The sequence below is a fragment of the Macaca fascicularis genome, chromosome 2, assembly GCF_037993035.2.
Source record: "Macaca fascicularis isolate 582-1 chromosome 2, T2T-MFA8v1.1".
Taxonomy (NCBI): domain Eukaryota; kingdom Metazoa; phylum Chordata; class Mammalia; order Primates; family Cercopithecidae; genus Macaca; species Macaca fascicularis.
Window position 1 is genome coordinate 6,088,147 of NC_088376.1, and position 14,999 is coordinate 6,103,145.

Consider the following 14,999-nt stretch of genomic DNA (forward strand, 5'->3'; position numbering starts at 1 on the left):
TATCCAGAACCTACAAAGAACTCAAACACATTTACAAGAAAAAAACAAACAACCCCATCAAAAAGTGGGCAAAGGATATGAACAGACATTTCTCAAAAGAAGACATTCATACAGCCAACAGACACATGAAAAAATGCTCATCATCACTGGCCATCAGAGAAATGCAAATCAAAACCACAATGAGATACCATCTCACACCAGTTAGAATGGCGATCATTAAAAAGTCAGGAAACAACAGGTGCTGGAGAGGATGTGGAGAAATAGGAACACTTTTACACTGTTGGTGGGATTGTAAACTAGTTCAACCATTATGGAAAACAGTATGGCGATTCCTCAAGGATCTAGAACTAGATGTACCATATGACCCAGCCATCCCATTACTGGGTATATACCCAAAGGATTATAAATCATGCTGCTATAAACACACATGTACACGTATGTTTATTGCGGCACTATTCACAATAGCAAAGACTTGGAATCAACCCAAATGTCCATCAGTGACAGACTGGATAAAGAAAATGTGGCACATATACATCATGGAATACTATGCAGTCATAAAAAAGGATGAGTTTGTGTCCTTTGTAGGGACATGGATGCAGCTGGAAACCATCATTCTTAGCAAACTATCACAAGAACAGAAAACCAAACACCGCATGTTCTCACTCATAGGTGGGAACTGAACAATGAGATCACTTGGACTCGGGAAGGGGAACATCACACACCGGGGCCTATCATGGGGAGGGGGGAGGAGGGAGGGATTGCATTGGGAGTTATACCTGATGTAAATGACGAGTTGATGGGTGCAGCACACCAACATGGCACAAGTATACATATGTAACAAACCTGCACGTTATGCACATGTACCCTAGAACTTAAAGTATAATAATAATAAATAAATAAATAAATAAAAGAAAAAAAAAGAAAAAGAATCTGAATCTCCAATACACGTATATTTATTTAATATCAATTTAAGTATTAGTGCATGCTATTATATTAATCAGTAATATAAAAAGAGAAGTTAAATATAAGGCAAGGAAATAATTAGAAATATAATCTTAATATTTTCCTACTTCCTATGGATCACCCAGCACACCTATTGGGAGGTGCACATCCACCTACTTTGAGGGCCACTGATCTACACTAAAAGCATGTAAGTCTCCTAGTATCAATGTGTAACTCACAGAGAATCTGCATCAGAATCAAAATAGTCTACTCTGGGTAATATTCTAAAATGATGCCTGGGCTCTTAAAGGGCGAGTTGGCTGTCCTTCACTGTTTGAAAGAAAGTTTTGTTGAATTGACTGTTAAGGGGAATACAGAAGATTTTCTAATGTAAATGTAGCCCTCATCCTCTATTCTAGTCCTCTCATTCCACGGTCAATATTCCTCTCTTTGGGCAGTTTCCACTTGTAGAACATTCACATTTTTGTTGTTGGCATAAAAATCAACAACAATAAAACTTGGGCCAATGCACTGTATGGTAAGACTACGTGAGCACAGTGATTCCCTCAATATTATATAACAGCTGTCAGTTGAAATGTATAACTTTTCAATTGTATACTTTTATTTTCTTGCCTAAGAAATATTTTCCCCATTTGGTTAGATTCATTTTGTAGTCTTAGTCAAGGTGTATGTCCCAAATTGTAAGAACAGATGAGATAAATTCCTAATTAAAATAAACATAAGATTAAAAAATGATTTTATTCAAAATTAGTATTATTTAGTCATATATGAATTATCAGCCACTCTTAATTGTCTACAAAGAGCACTGCAAAGAACTTCAAATAAAAAGATACATTTTTAATAGACTAAAGAACATGGTGGCTCATGCCTGTGATCCCAGCACTTTGGCAGGCCAAGGCGGGGAGATCTGTTGAGGTCAGGGGTTCAGTATCAGTCTGGCCAACATCACAAAACCCCATCTTTTCCAAAAATACAAAAATTAGTCAGGTGTGGTGGCATGCACTTGTAGTCCCAGCTACTTGGGAGGCTGAGACACGAGAATCGCTTGAACCCAGGAGGCAGAGGTTGCAGTGAGGTAAAATCACACCACTGTACTCCATCCTGGGTGACAGAGTAAGACTCCATCTAAAAAAATAAAAATAAAAATAAGGAACTTACAATCTGATTTTGCTTCCGGAAGCAATAGAAATATGATTAAATGATTAGAAAAAATCAGAAGTGTAATATATGAGTAAGTTAATTTTTTAAAAACTCACATTTCCTGAGCACTACAGTAACCTAAACCCGGCTTCTTTGAAGTTTACTCAGTGTGTTGAACTGTAACAGAAAGCTAGCAACTATACTGCTTATAGTTTTTTCTTAGAATCACTAGAAAATATTTGACCAGAAAAAATAGATTCTGAGTAAAATTAGTTTTTTAAAAAAACCAAACCTGATCCTTTTGTAGTTCATAAGCATGATGATTGGGTGTTCATGTGCATGTGTGAGATATGCCACCCTTGAACCTTGTCAAGACATCAGCACATTACCCATCTGATATGAAAAAAAAAGTCATCTTATAAAAATTCACAGTTATAAAATAGGAATAGATAGGACACTGAATGCTTTGGGTTTGTTTTGTCAACATTTATGTTTTCAAGCAGTCTTGCTTCATCCAATTTTTATATTATTTTGAGGAAAAATGCATTGCCAGGAATCACAGTATGTAATGCAAATCAGTCACAGAACTATTCCCTACGGACTTTCTAGCCTATGAAGAAAGATAGGCATGCAGACAACAGAGGAAATTGGGGTGCTTCTGACTTCAGGCTTTGTGGAAGAGTTGACGTTTGGACTGGCCCATGAAAAACTTTAGTAAACTAGAAGAGATGATACAAAGGACATTTTTGGCTAAGGGAAGAAGATGAACAAAGGCTAAAAGTTCCAAAGTCTATGTCCAAGTAAAGCAAGTGCAGGCTTGCATTTTACTGTCTTTGATTTCTAAATTCAAGAAGCTCTGAAAACCATTGTGTGTGTTGTTGTTTTTCCTTAAGGTACAGACTGACCTGAATTGACAGGAGGCCATTTATAGTCTTTATTTATCCCACTTATGAGAATATTTATAGATTTTACTGCAGAAATATCAACATATTTCATTATAGGTGCAGCCCCAACATATATGGCTTTTGCTAGTATTTTATACATTAACTGTATTACTTTAAAAAAAATACCACCTTGTTCCCCCAAAAACTTGAATTACAAAACACACTCAGCCCCAGCTGTTTCTGGTAAGGGATTGTAGACTTGAAGTAATTATGGGGGAAGTGATATTGTATAAACTATGTCCAGAAAGCTAGGTGAAGATTGTGCCAGTTCTTAAACACACCAAGTTACAGATTGTGGTAATTTGACTTTAGGCTACAAGGAACCATATACTTCAAAATATACTTTTGAAGAAGAAGTGAAATATTCAACCATTTTTAATCAAAATTGGTTTGAGTCCCTGAGCACACGCTATTTTAAAGTTTTTCTCCATGCAATTACAAAAACTCTGAGTAAGATGGTGTCAGATGAAATGCCTTTTGAAAATAGATATTTACATCCATCATTTGTTTACTTGTGATGGTGTGTAGGAGAAACAAGGTTAGAGAAAACAATTTCAGATAATGTCTGCAGCTTGCTAAGTGTCATGCCACATAAATATGGTCAGAGTTTGATGTCCCCAAATGACTGTGCATTAAAAATACAAGAATTGTTTCATAGAAGAAAAAATAAACAAGCAAAAATCATAAGAAATAGTAATTTATTTCATATTTGGTCATTTTCCTTGCTAAAAATACCTGAAGGCAAATTCCAGAAAATTTGTTTCTGATTTGGTTAAGAAAATTAATTGAGAAATTTAAAATGTTATTGTCATTGTTGTATATACAGTGTATGTGTGTCACTCATAGTGAGTTTTTAAACTCTGCCTTTAAAAACAAGCATCAGAAGTTTGGTACAAAATCAATGTTCACAAATAGTAGAACTGCTATACACCAACAACGACCAAGTTGAGAATCAAATCAAGAACTCAATGGCTTTTGAAACAGCTACAAAAAATAAAATTAAAAAATACTTAGTAATATACTTAAGGAGGTGAAAGATCTCTACAAGGAAACTACAAAACAATGCTGAAAGAAATCATAGACGACACAAAGAAATGGAAAGACAACCCATGCTCATAAATGAGAAGAATCAATATAGTGAAAATGACCATACTGCTCAAAGCAATCTACAGATTTAGTTCAATCCCCATCGAAATGTCATCAGCATTCTTCACAGAAATAGTAAAAAAGTCCTAAAATTCATATGGAACCAAAAAAGAGCCCACACAGTCAAAGCAATACTAAGCAAAAAGAACAAATCTGGAGGCATCACCTTACCCAACTTCAAATTATACTACAAGACTATAGTTACCAAAACGGCATGGTACTAGTGTAAAAATAGGCATGTAGACCAATGGAACAGAATAGAGAACCCAGAAATAAAGCCAAATACTTACAGCTAATTGATCTTCAACAAAGCATACAAAAACATAAATTGGGGAAAAGACACCCTATTAAATAAATGTTGCTGGGAAAACTAGCAAGCTACATGTAGAAGAATGAAACTGGATCTTTATCTTTCCCCTTACACAAAAATTAACTCAAGATGGATCAAAGACTTAAATATATGACCTGAAACCATAAAAATTATAGAAGATAACATTGGAAAAACTCTTCTAGACATTGGCTTAGGCAAATAATTTATGACTAAGACCTCAAAAGCAAATAAAACATAAACAAAAATAAATAAATGTAATATAATTAAACTAAAAATCTTCTGCACAGCAAAAGAAATAGTCATCAAAGTAAATGTATTTCCCACACAGTGGGAGAAGAAAATATTCACAAACTATGCACCCTACAAAGGACTAATATCTAGAATCTGCAAGGAACTCAAACAAATTAGCAAGAAAGAAACAAATAATCCCATCCAAAAGTGGGCAAAGGACATGAATAGACAATTCTCAAAATTAGACACAAACAGACAACAAACAAGAAAAAATGCTCAACATCACTAATTATCAGGGAAATGTCAAGTAAATCCACAATGAGATACCACTTTACTCCTGCAAGAATGACCATAATTAAAAGTCAAAAAACAATAGATGTTGGAATGGATGTGGTAAAAAGGGAACACTTTTACACATTTACTCAGCTGGTGTGAATGTAAATTGGTACAACCTGTGGAAAACAGTTTGGATATTTCTTTAAGAACTAAAAGTAGAACTACTATACAATCCAGCAATCCCACTACTGGATATCTACCCAAAGGAAAAGAAGCCATTATATGAAAAAGACACATGCACACACATTTGTAGCAGCACAATTCGCAATTGCAAAGATATGGAACCAATCTGAGTGCCCATCATCCAATGAGTGGATAAAGAACATATAGTATATAAACACCATGGAATAGTACCCAGCCATAAATAGAAATGAAATAATGTCTTTTGCAGCAACTTGGATGGAGCTGGAGGCCATTATTCTAAATGAAGTAACTCAGGAATGAAAAGTCAAATATTGTGTGTTTTCATGTATAAGTGGGACCTAAGCTATGAGGATGCAAAGGCATAAGTATGAGATTACATATTGGGTACAATGTACATTGCTTGAGTGACAGGTGCATTAAAATCTCGGAAATCACCACTAAAGAACGTATCCATGTAACCAAAACCACCTGTTCCCCCAAAACTATTGAAATATAAATAGAAGTGCATTCACCAAAAAAGGTTGGGAATTAGAAAACTGACTCTAGGAATGTATCCATCTTCGTTTTCCTTTCTTAGACTATCTGTATAGTCAGTTAGTTTTGGCTTTCTGTAAGCTTGTAATAAGTATTTCTGAGACCCCAAGAATAAAAGCACATTTTTTACAATTTTTGAAGTGTCATTCAAAATTTCAAACAAAAACAAAAATAAAAAAACAACTGGAGACAGCTCATGCTCATAAATGGAAGGAATCAATATAGTGAAAATGACCATACTGTCCAAAGCAATGTACAGATTCAGTACAATCCCCATCAAAATGTCATCAGTGTTCTTCACAGAGCTAGAAAAAAAATCCTAAAATTCATATGGAACCAAAAAAGAACCCACACACCAAAGAAATACTAAGCAAAAAGAACAAATCTGGAGGCATCACCTTACCCAACTTCAAATTATACTACAAGACTATAGTTGCCAAAACAGCATGGTACTGGTATAAAAATAGGCATGTAGACCAATGGAACAGAATAGTGAACCCAGAAATAGGCCAAATACTGACCACTAATTGATCTTCAAGAAAGCATACAAAAACATAAATTGGGGAAAGGACACCCTATTCAATAAATGTTGAAATGTACCGATACATGGGCTGGAAGCACATGTAGGCTTATATAATAAAACTTGGAATTGGTATATTTTTCAAGAAGAGTATTTGGTATCTGCCTTAGCAAAATTGCTTAACCTACTTCCTAGAAGTGGAATTCCAATCCTTGAAAGTCTTTGCAAAGAAAATAAGAAAGTTCCATCTAATTCCCGGCTTATAGTTTTCCAGAAAAATTCTGCATTTGACTTCAGAAGAACAGAGAATAATAATAATTTTTATAAACATTATACAGCTCTCACTAGTGCCCAAGGATGAAGAACATGTATTAGGTCATAGAAGTATTTTTTGATGCTGTAATCTCAACAGTCATATTCTGACTATTTGATGTTCTTAGTGATTTTTATCACTTTATAAGTGATTTTAAAAAAATCACTTATAAAGATAAGATGCTGATTTTTTAAAACAATATTTATTTGATTTTAAAAGTATTCAGTAATACTTTTAGAAAATATGACATTATAGAAATGCAGTAATAAGAATTGATATTGATATCTATTGAGTTTTTTTGAGGTCCTATTGTCATTGTACCTTACATTTTACATACATTATCTCAGTTAAGCTTTACCCTGTTATGTAATATTATTTACATTTTATATAATAGAAACTGATGACTAGAGAGGTTAAGTGAATGGCACAAAGTTATATGGCAGTAAGTGGTAGAGCAGAAGTCAAGCCCAGGAAATTCAATTCCAGAATGCATGCTCTGAGCAGCTATTCTCCCAGCTTCCCCACAATTGACAACCACCACCAAAATGGTCACTGAGAAATAACTACAGTTATATTTTTTGTGTATATGCTTTCAATATTTTCCCCATATATATAAAATATGTATATATATTTCAATATATAAATGAAATAATAAGGGAGACTGTTTTCTCACCTTCCATGTTGGCTTTTTGCTCATCGAACTTATGAAAACTAAAAGAATGGCAAAGGAATGATTTTAGTATATGCTAATCCAGAAGGTAGGTCTAATGCTGAGTGTCTAGGTAAGAGCATGGACTAAAAACAACAAACAAACAAAAAGCACTATCCAAACAAGCTGCCATCAGACTAACACCTCCTGAGCAAAAGCTACTTATATTCCTCAGCTCGAGGTGTCAGTGACAGCATCAAGCATGTGGTAGAAACTTAAAGAAGGGGGTTGATTTTCCAAATTTTATCTTCACATACCTTCCTTTCAAAATATAACAACCCAAAATGTTGTTAATAACTTTAAGTTTTAAATTTCACCTTTAAGGAAAGTATTTTCATTTGCTTTAAAATAATTATAGATTTTAAAAATAGGGATGACCAATGGATGTTTCATAAAAGGTTCTGACCAGAAAAAAAGAAAAAAGAAAAAATATCCAAACCTCTTTTTCAGAATGTACTAGTCCTTTTAAAGATCTTCTGTAAATGGGGAGTCCGTTAAGTGCTAACCTCTATGTTAAGCATTTCCTTTTCTTTCTTTTTTCCTTTTGCCACAACAAACCTCAAGGCAGATTATTAACCTTGTGTTGCAAATGGGAAAAATGAGATTAAAATTAAGAAATGTGTCCATGAACACACAGCTGGGACTTGAACTCAGCAATGTGTAGCTCTCAAGTCTTTCTTATGATGTCATCTAAGAGTTTGACAACCAAACTGATCATAATACCTACAACGTGGAGTGGACAACTGAAATGAAAACAGGAAAGAAAAAAAAATCACCACTCTAATAACGTGTGTAGCTGTAAACTATCTTGCTATCTAATATTTTTCTGATAATTTTAAAACATTAAACTGCAGGGCCAGGTATGGTGTCTCACTCCTGTAATCCCAGTACTTTGAGGCAGGTGGATTACCTGAGATCAGTTCGAGACCAGCCTGGCCAACATGGTGAAAAGCTGTCTCTACTAAAAATAAAAAAATTAGGTGGGCATGGTGGCACATACCTGTAATCCCAGCTATGCCGGAAGCTGAGGCAGGAGAATTGCTCAAACCCGGGAGGTGGAGGTTGCAGTGAGCTGAGATCACTCTTTTGCACTCCAGCCTGGGTGAGAGAGCAAGACTCTATCTAAAAAGAAAAAAAAAAGGCCGGGCGCGGTGGCTCACGCCTGTAATCCCAGGACTTTGGGAGGCTGAGGCGGGTGGATCACTAGGTCAGGAGATGGAGACCATCCTGGCTAACACAGTGAAACCCTATCTCTACTAAAATACAAAAAAATTAGCTGGGCATGGTGGCAGGTGCCTATAGTCCCAGCTACTCGGGAGGCTGAGGCAGGAGAATGGTGTGAATGCGGGAGGCGGAGCTTGCAGTGAGCGGAGATGGTGCCACTGCACTCCAGCCTGGGCGACAGAGCAAGACTCTATCTAAAAAATATATACATATATGTATATTAAAATACAATTCAGATACCACAAAATTTACCCTTTTAATGTGTACAGTTCAGTGGTTCTTAGTATATGTACAAGGCTATGCAACCATCACCACTCTCTAATTCCAGAATACATTCATCACCCTGGGAAAAAACCCCATCCCCATTAGTATTCACTTCTTATAGAATTTTGATGAAGCAAAATCCTTCAAAAGCTGTCTACTAAAAATCCAATTTTCTTAGATTTTTCTTTCAAACAAAGACAATTCTTAAATATTTTATAGCTACAGAAGAGAAATTATTAAAATAATCTCACATAACAAATGAGCAATATTGCTGTTGTTGAATAAATCTTCAAGGATGAAAGGATGAAAAGGATTATTACTGGTAGAATTTCCCAAAAGTCATAAATGTCAATAAACTTCTCTGCCATATCATATTATTACAATTTATTAAGCACCTATGATCTGGCAGGCACCATATTAAGATGGTCTATGTCAATTAATTCTGACAACAATTCTAAGGAAGTATGAATACTCACTCTATTGTACACATGATAACCACTGAAAGATAGAGCAGTCATCTCACCCAATAAGTGTAAGAGTTGAGAAGTAATCCTAGGTCCAGTTTGATTTCAAAGCTCAAGCTCTAAACACTAAGCTCCACCAAGTGACAGAAAGTGGATCAAAAGAGAATGTAGATGTCAAAATTAAAAAAAAACAAAAACAAAAAACAGAAAAAAAACCGGAGGGAGAGAGGAGGATGAACAGAAGTGGGTTAAGGGTACAAACATACAATCCAATAAGAGGAATAAATGTAATGGTTGGTAGCAGAATAGGATGACCATACTTGATAAAAATGTATTATCCTCAGGTGATGGACACTTTAGATACCTTCCCTTAATTGCTATGCATTAGATATGTGTAACATTTCTCATGCACCTCACTGATATGGTTTGGCTGTGTCCCCACCCAAATCTCATCTTGAATTCCCACATGTTGTGGGAGAGACCCCATGGGAGGTAGTTGAATTATGGGTGTGGGTTTTCCTGTGCTGTTCTGTTTCCTGTGCTGAATAAATCTCATAAGATCTGATGATGATATAAATGGGAGTTTCCCTGCACAAGCTCTCTTCCCTTGTCTGCCACCATGTGAGATGTGTCTTTCACCTTCTGCCTTGATTGTGACGTCTCCCCAGCCAGGTGGAACTGTAAGTCCATTAAACCTCTTTCTTTTGTAAATTGCCTAGTCTCCAGTATGTCTTTATCAGCAGCATAAAAATGGACTAATACAGTAAATTGATACCAGTAGAGTGGGGTGCTGCTGAAAAGATACCTAAAAATGTGGAAGTAACTTTGGAACTGGGTAACAGGCAGAGGTTGAAACAGTTTGGAGGGCTCAAAAGAAGACAGGAAAATGTGGGACAGTTTGGAACTCCCTAGAGACTTGTCAAATGGCTTTAACTAAAATGCTGGTCATGATATGGACAATGAAATCCAGGCTGAGGTGGTCTCAGATGGAGATGGGGAACTTGTGAGGAACTGGAGCAAAGGTGACTCTTGTTATGTGTTAGCAAAGAGACTGGTGGCATTTTGCCTCTGCCCTAGAGGTTTGTGGAACTTTGAACTTTAGAGAGATGATTTAGGGTATCTGGCAGAATAAATTTCTAAGCAGCAAAGCATTCAAGATGTGACTTGGGTGCCGTCAAAGGCATTCAGTTTTATACCTGAAAGAGAGCATAAAAGTTGGGAAAGTTTGCAGCCTGACAATGCGATAGAAAAGAAAATCCCATTTTCTGAGGAGAAATTCCAGCCAACTACATAGATTTGCATAAGTAATGAATAGCTGAATACTGTTCCCCAAGACAATGGAAAAAATGTCTCCAGGGAATATCAGAGGTCTTCATGGCACCCCTTCCCATGTCAGGCCTAGAGGACTAGGAGGAAAACATGGTTTTGTGAGTGGGGCCCGGGGTCCCCATGCTATGTGCAGCCTAGGAACTTGGTGCCCTGTGTCCCAGCTGCTCCAGGTGAGTCTGAAAGGGCCAATGTACAGCTTTGGCCATGACTTCAGAGGGTGCAAGACTCAAGCCTTGGTAGCTTCAATGTGGTGTTGAGCCTGCCAGTGCACAGAAGTCAAGATTTGGGGTTTGGGAAACACCACCTAGATTTCAAAGGATGTAAGGAAATGCTTAGATGTCCAGGCAGACTTTTGCTGCAGGGGTAGGCCTCTCAGAGAACCTCTGCTAGGGCAGTGTGGAAGGGAAATGTGGGGTTGGAGCCCCCATACAGGGTCCCTACTGGAGCACTGTCTAGTGGAGCTGGGAGGACCACCATCCCCTAGACCCTAGAATGGTAGATCCACTGACAGGTTGCACCATGTACCTGGAAAAGCTGCAGACACACACCACCAGCCCATGAAAGCAACTGAGAGAGAGGCTGTACCCTGCAAAGCCACAGGTGCCGAGCTGCCCAAGAGCATGGGAACCCACCTCTTGCATCATTGTGACCTAGACATGAGACATGGAGTCAAAGGAGATCATTTTGGAGCTTTGAGATTTGACTACTCCACTGGATTTCGGACTTGCATGGGGCCTGTACCCCTTTGTTTGGGCCAATTTCTTCCACTGCCTGAACCCCCATTGTATCCTGGAAGTAACAAACTTGGTTTTATTTTACAGACTCATAGGCAGAAGGGACTTGTCTCAGATAAGGCTTTGGACTGTGGACGTTTGAGTTAATGCTGAAATGAGTTAAAACTTTGGGGGACTCTTGGGAAGGCTTGATTGGCTTTGAAATGTGAGGATATGAGATTTGGGAGGGGCCAGGGGTGGAATGGTATGGTTTGCCTGTGTCCCCACCCAAATCTCATCTTGAATTCCCACATGTTGTGGGAGGGACCCAGTGGGAGGTAGTTGAATAATGGGAGGTAGTTGAATAATTCCTGTGCTATTCTCATATAATTAATATATGAGAATCACCAGATCTGATGATTATATAATGGGGAGTTTCTCTGCATAAGCTCTCTACTCTTGTCTGCTGCCATGTGAGACATGCCTTTCACCTTCCACCATGATTGTGAGGCCTCCCCAGCCATGTGGAACTATAAGTCCATTAAACCTCTTTCTTTTTTAAATTGCTCAGTCTCTGATATGTCTTTATCAGCAGCATGAAAATGGACTAATACACCCATAAATATGTACAAATAAAAAAATAAAAATGAAAATAACAGTTCAGTCTAAATGGATTATTTACATAAGCCCAGGGTGCTGCAGATGGTTACCTAGTGCTGGCTCCTAGAAGGATTATTGCAGTGATTTTCATATCTACATATTGAATGCTTACAACGTACACTTGCGTAAGACCATAGAAAACAGATCATTCTGATCCATTTTTCATTATTTGTTCATTAACCTATAAAACTAGAAATGAAAACAATGGCAAAACTGGAAGTATACAACCTTTCAGACTAATACTATGAACCCCTTCTCCCAGGTCTTTTTCTGTTGGTCTCTCAGGATCTTTATCCTAAACTAGTCATCATCTTAGTTTATTTTCTGTTGTTATAACAGAATACCACAGACTGTGTAATTTACAAAGAAAAATACATTTAATTTTCACAGTCCTGGAAGCAGGGAAGGCTGCTAGCATCTGGTGAGGGCCTTTTTGCTGTGTCATATCATAGCAGAAGGCAAGTGTGTGCTAGCTCAGGTTTCTCTTCCTCTTATAAAGCCACCAGTCCCATTGTGAGGGTCCCCCTCTGATGATGTTATCTAATCCTAATTACCTCCCAAAGGCCCCACCTCCAAATTTTATCACTATATGTTTGGGGATTGAGTTTCGAACACATGAAATGTTGAGGACACATTCAAGTCATAGCACCAATTTAAGGGCTCCAAAGGCTCCTTTTCTCCTGGTTTGCATTTCTTTTGGATTTTTTCAAGACCTCCTTTATTTTTATCATACTTGAAACCATGTGGTAGGTGTGTCATTGATTTTTAGGAAAGACAGAAGGCATGACGCATGCTGCTTTTGTTGTAACTGAAATGTAAGGTTATAATAAATTTGATTAAGGCTTTATCTTCAGTCGAACCATATGGTTAACTCTAAAGAAACAGAATCATATAACAATTCTGCAACTCTGGGTAAAGTTTTCAGTTTAATTCAGCAGATATTTATTGACCATTTCCTATGTTTCGAGTAGCATCTGTATATGGGGAAAGGCAGAAATAGTAATATTTCATGATGAATGACTTTTATGACTTGCCATGAAAGGGAACAAAAGTGACGTGTGTGTGTGTGTGTATGTGTGTGTGTGTATAAGCTTGGGATGAGGAACTGTATATAAACATGTGCCTAACTAATTGTGACACAAGCTATGATGTGATAAGTGCCTAAGTGTTTCCTGATTCCTCTGTGGCTAAATCAACACTTCTACCACCTCTTTAGACACTATAAAATCATGTACTTCTTTTGTGCAGCTGTTACAGTTGTAATACTATATTAGTTTGCATGACTATTTGGCTAAATTTTCAGTAAGTACTTTGGCTTTTTGGAAATCAGAGATTATTGTGTGAAAGTTCTATGCTAAGAAATATGTGCAGTTAAGCTCCAAAGAACGGCACCTAATCCAGCCAGGGAAGGTTTGTTGACAGAGGTGATAATGAATCCAAGTTTTGAAGGGTGGGTATGAACTCACTGGAAGAAGAAAGAAAGCAGGATAGTCTAAACAAGTGAAATATCATGTGCAAAAACATGTAGACACGAACACAAAACAGTTCAACTCAGGCAACGCATGGTGGCTCACGCCTGTAATTCCAGCACTTTGGGAGGCTGAGGCAGGCATATCACGAAGTCAAGAGGTCAAGACCATCCTGGCCAACATGGTGAAACCCGTCTCTACTAAAAATACAAAAATTAACTGGGCATGGTGGCGCACACCTCTAGTTCCAGCTACTCAGGAGGCTGAGGCAGGAGCATCATTTGAACCTGGGAGGCGGAGGTTGCAGTGAGCCAAGACGGTGCCACTGAACTCCAACCTGACAACAGAGCGAGACTCCAACTCAAAAAAAAAAAAGAAGAGAAAAAAACAATGAGACTCAAGGACACGGACTAAGTTCAAGTACAGAGATAAAAGAAGACAAGCAAATCATCGTAGGTTTTATGTACCAAACTTAAATTGTTGACTTAATCTTCAATACTATGAAAAGTTTCTGAAGAGCCACATTCTTTAGGGACTTGAGTTTTGGGGTGATTATTTTGGCAGTATGGAGGCCAAATTTAAGGCAGTTGGAATATTTTTGTAAATATGTTGTAGTAATTAGGCAAGACGTGATCAGGGCCTGAAGGCAGGCAAGAATAAAGTGACGGATGTTAGAGAAGTTAAACAAATAGTATCTATAATACTCTCTTTGATTGGAGATAAGTTAGCAAGAACAGCTTAGGATGGCTCACAAGGCTTTGAATTTGGAAACTGGATAATTAGATGTAGTTGTTCATTAAAATATGGAGTTCAAGAAGTTTAGAGGGAAAGAAATGTGTCCAGTTGTAGTTATGTTTTTTTTTTTTTTTTTTTTTTTTTCAATACCTGTGGATCCTTTAGTAGAGATTTCCAGGGAAACTTGGAAATAGATGATTAAACCTATGTAGGTATCTTGTCAGCAGACACAGATCCAGGAGTTATCAATAGTGCAAGAATTTTAATGTGTAAGAAAATGTCCAGTAACAGCAAAAATGGAGAAGAGATTGAAGCTTGGTAAATAGTAACACTTAGAGGATGGCAGAAAGAGAACTATGATGTTAATAGAGAAGTAGAAGGAAAAACGAGAGAAAAATGGTGTTTCTGAAGATGAGGAAGAGTTTCTTGAAATAGAATGATCAATAATTTTAACACATATAATTATTGCATATTTGTAGCATTAGGACAAAATGTGCCCATTGTATCTGGAATAGCGTTGATTATGGTGATTTTATAAAAAGAACTTTGGTGAGATTGTGCAAGCAAGAGGCAGCACTCAGTGGGTTTAAGAAAGAAAAATACTGAACTGAAGGTAGTACATATAGCCTCTTCTTTAAGATGTTTGTATGTTTGTGGAAGGGAAGAAAGAGGATAGAAAAATAATGCACAAAGGAGATTTCAAAATTCCACATGTGGCTCTTGCCTGGTATGTGACAGTGGCAACTTTGGGCTTAACCTGTGTTATGCCCAGGCACAAAGATATATACACATGTATACTTGTGAATATATTTGTGTGCATAACCATCACC

The 14,999-nt window shown here is 37.2% G+C and overlaps 1 protein-coding gene and 1 non-coding gene across 3 annotated transcripts in view; both read left to right on the forward strand.

The window, feature by feature from the left end:
• FGF12 (fibroblast growth factor 12) overlaps window positions 1–14,999 on the forward strand; it is a 588,596-nt gene that overhangs the window by 189,284 nt on the left and 384,313 nt on the right. The window lies entirely within an intron of this gene.
• LOC123572086 (small nucleolar RNA U13) lies at window positions 2,399–2,502 on the forward strand. Its single transcript, XR_006696423.2, has one exon. It is a non-coding gene; the product is annotated as a small nucleolar RNA U13 (small nucleolar RNA).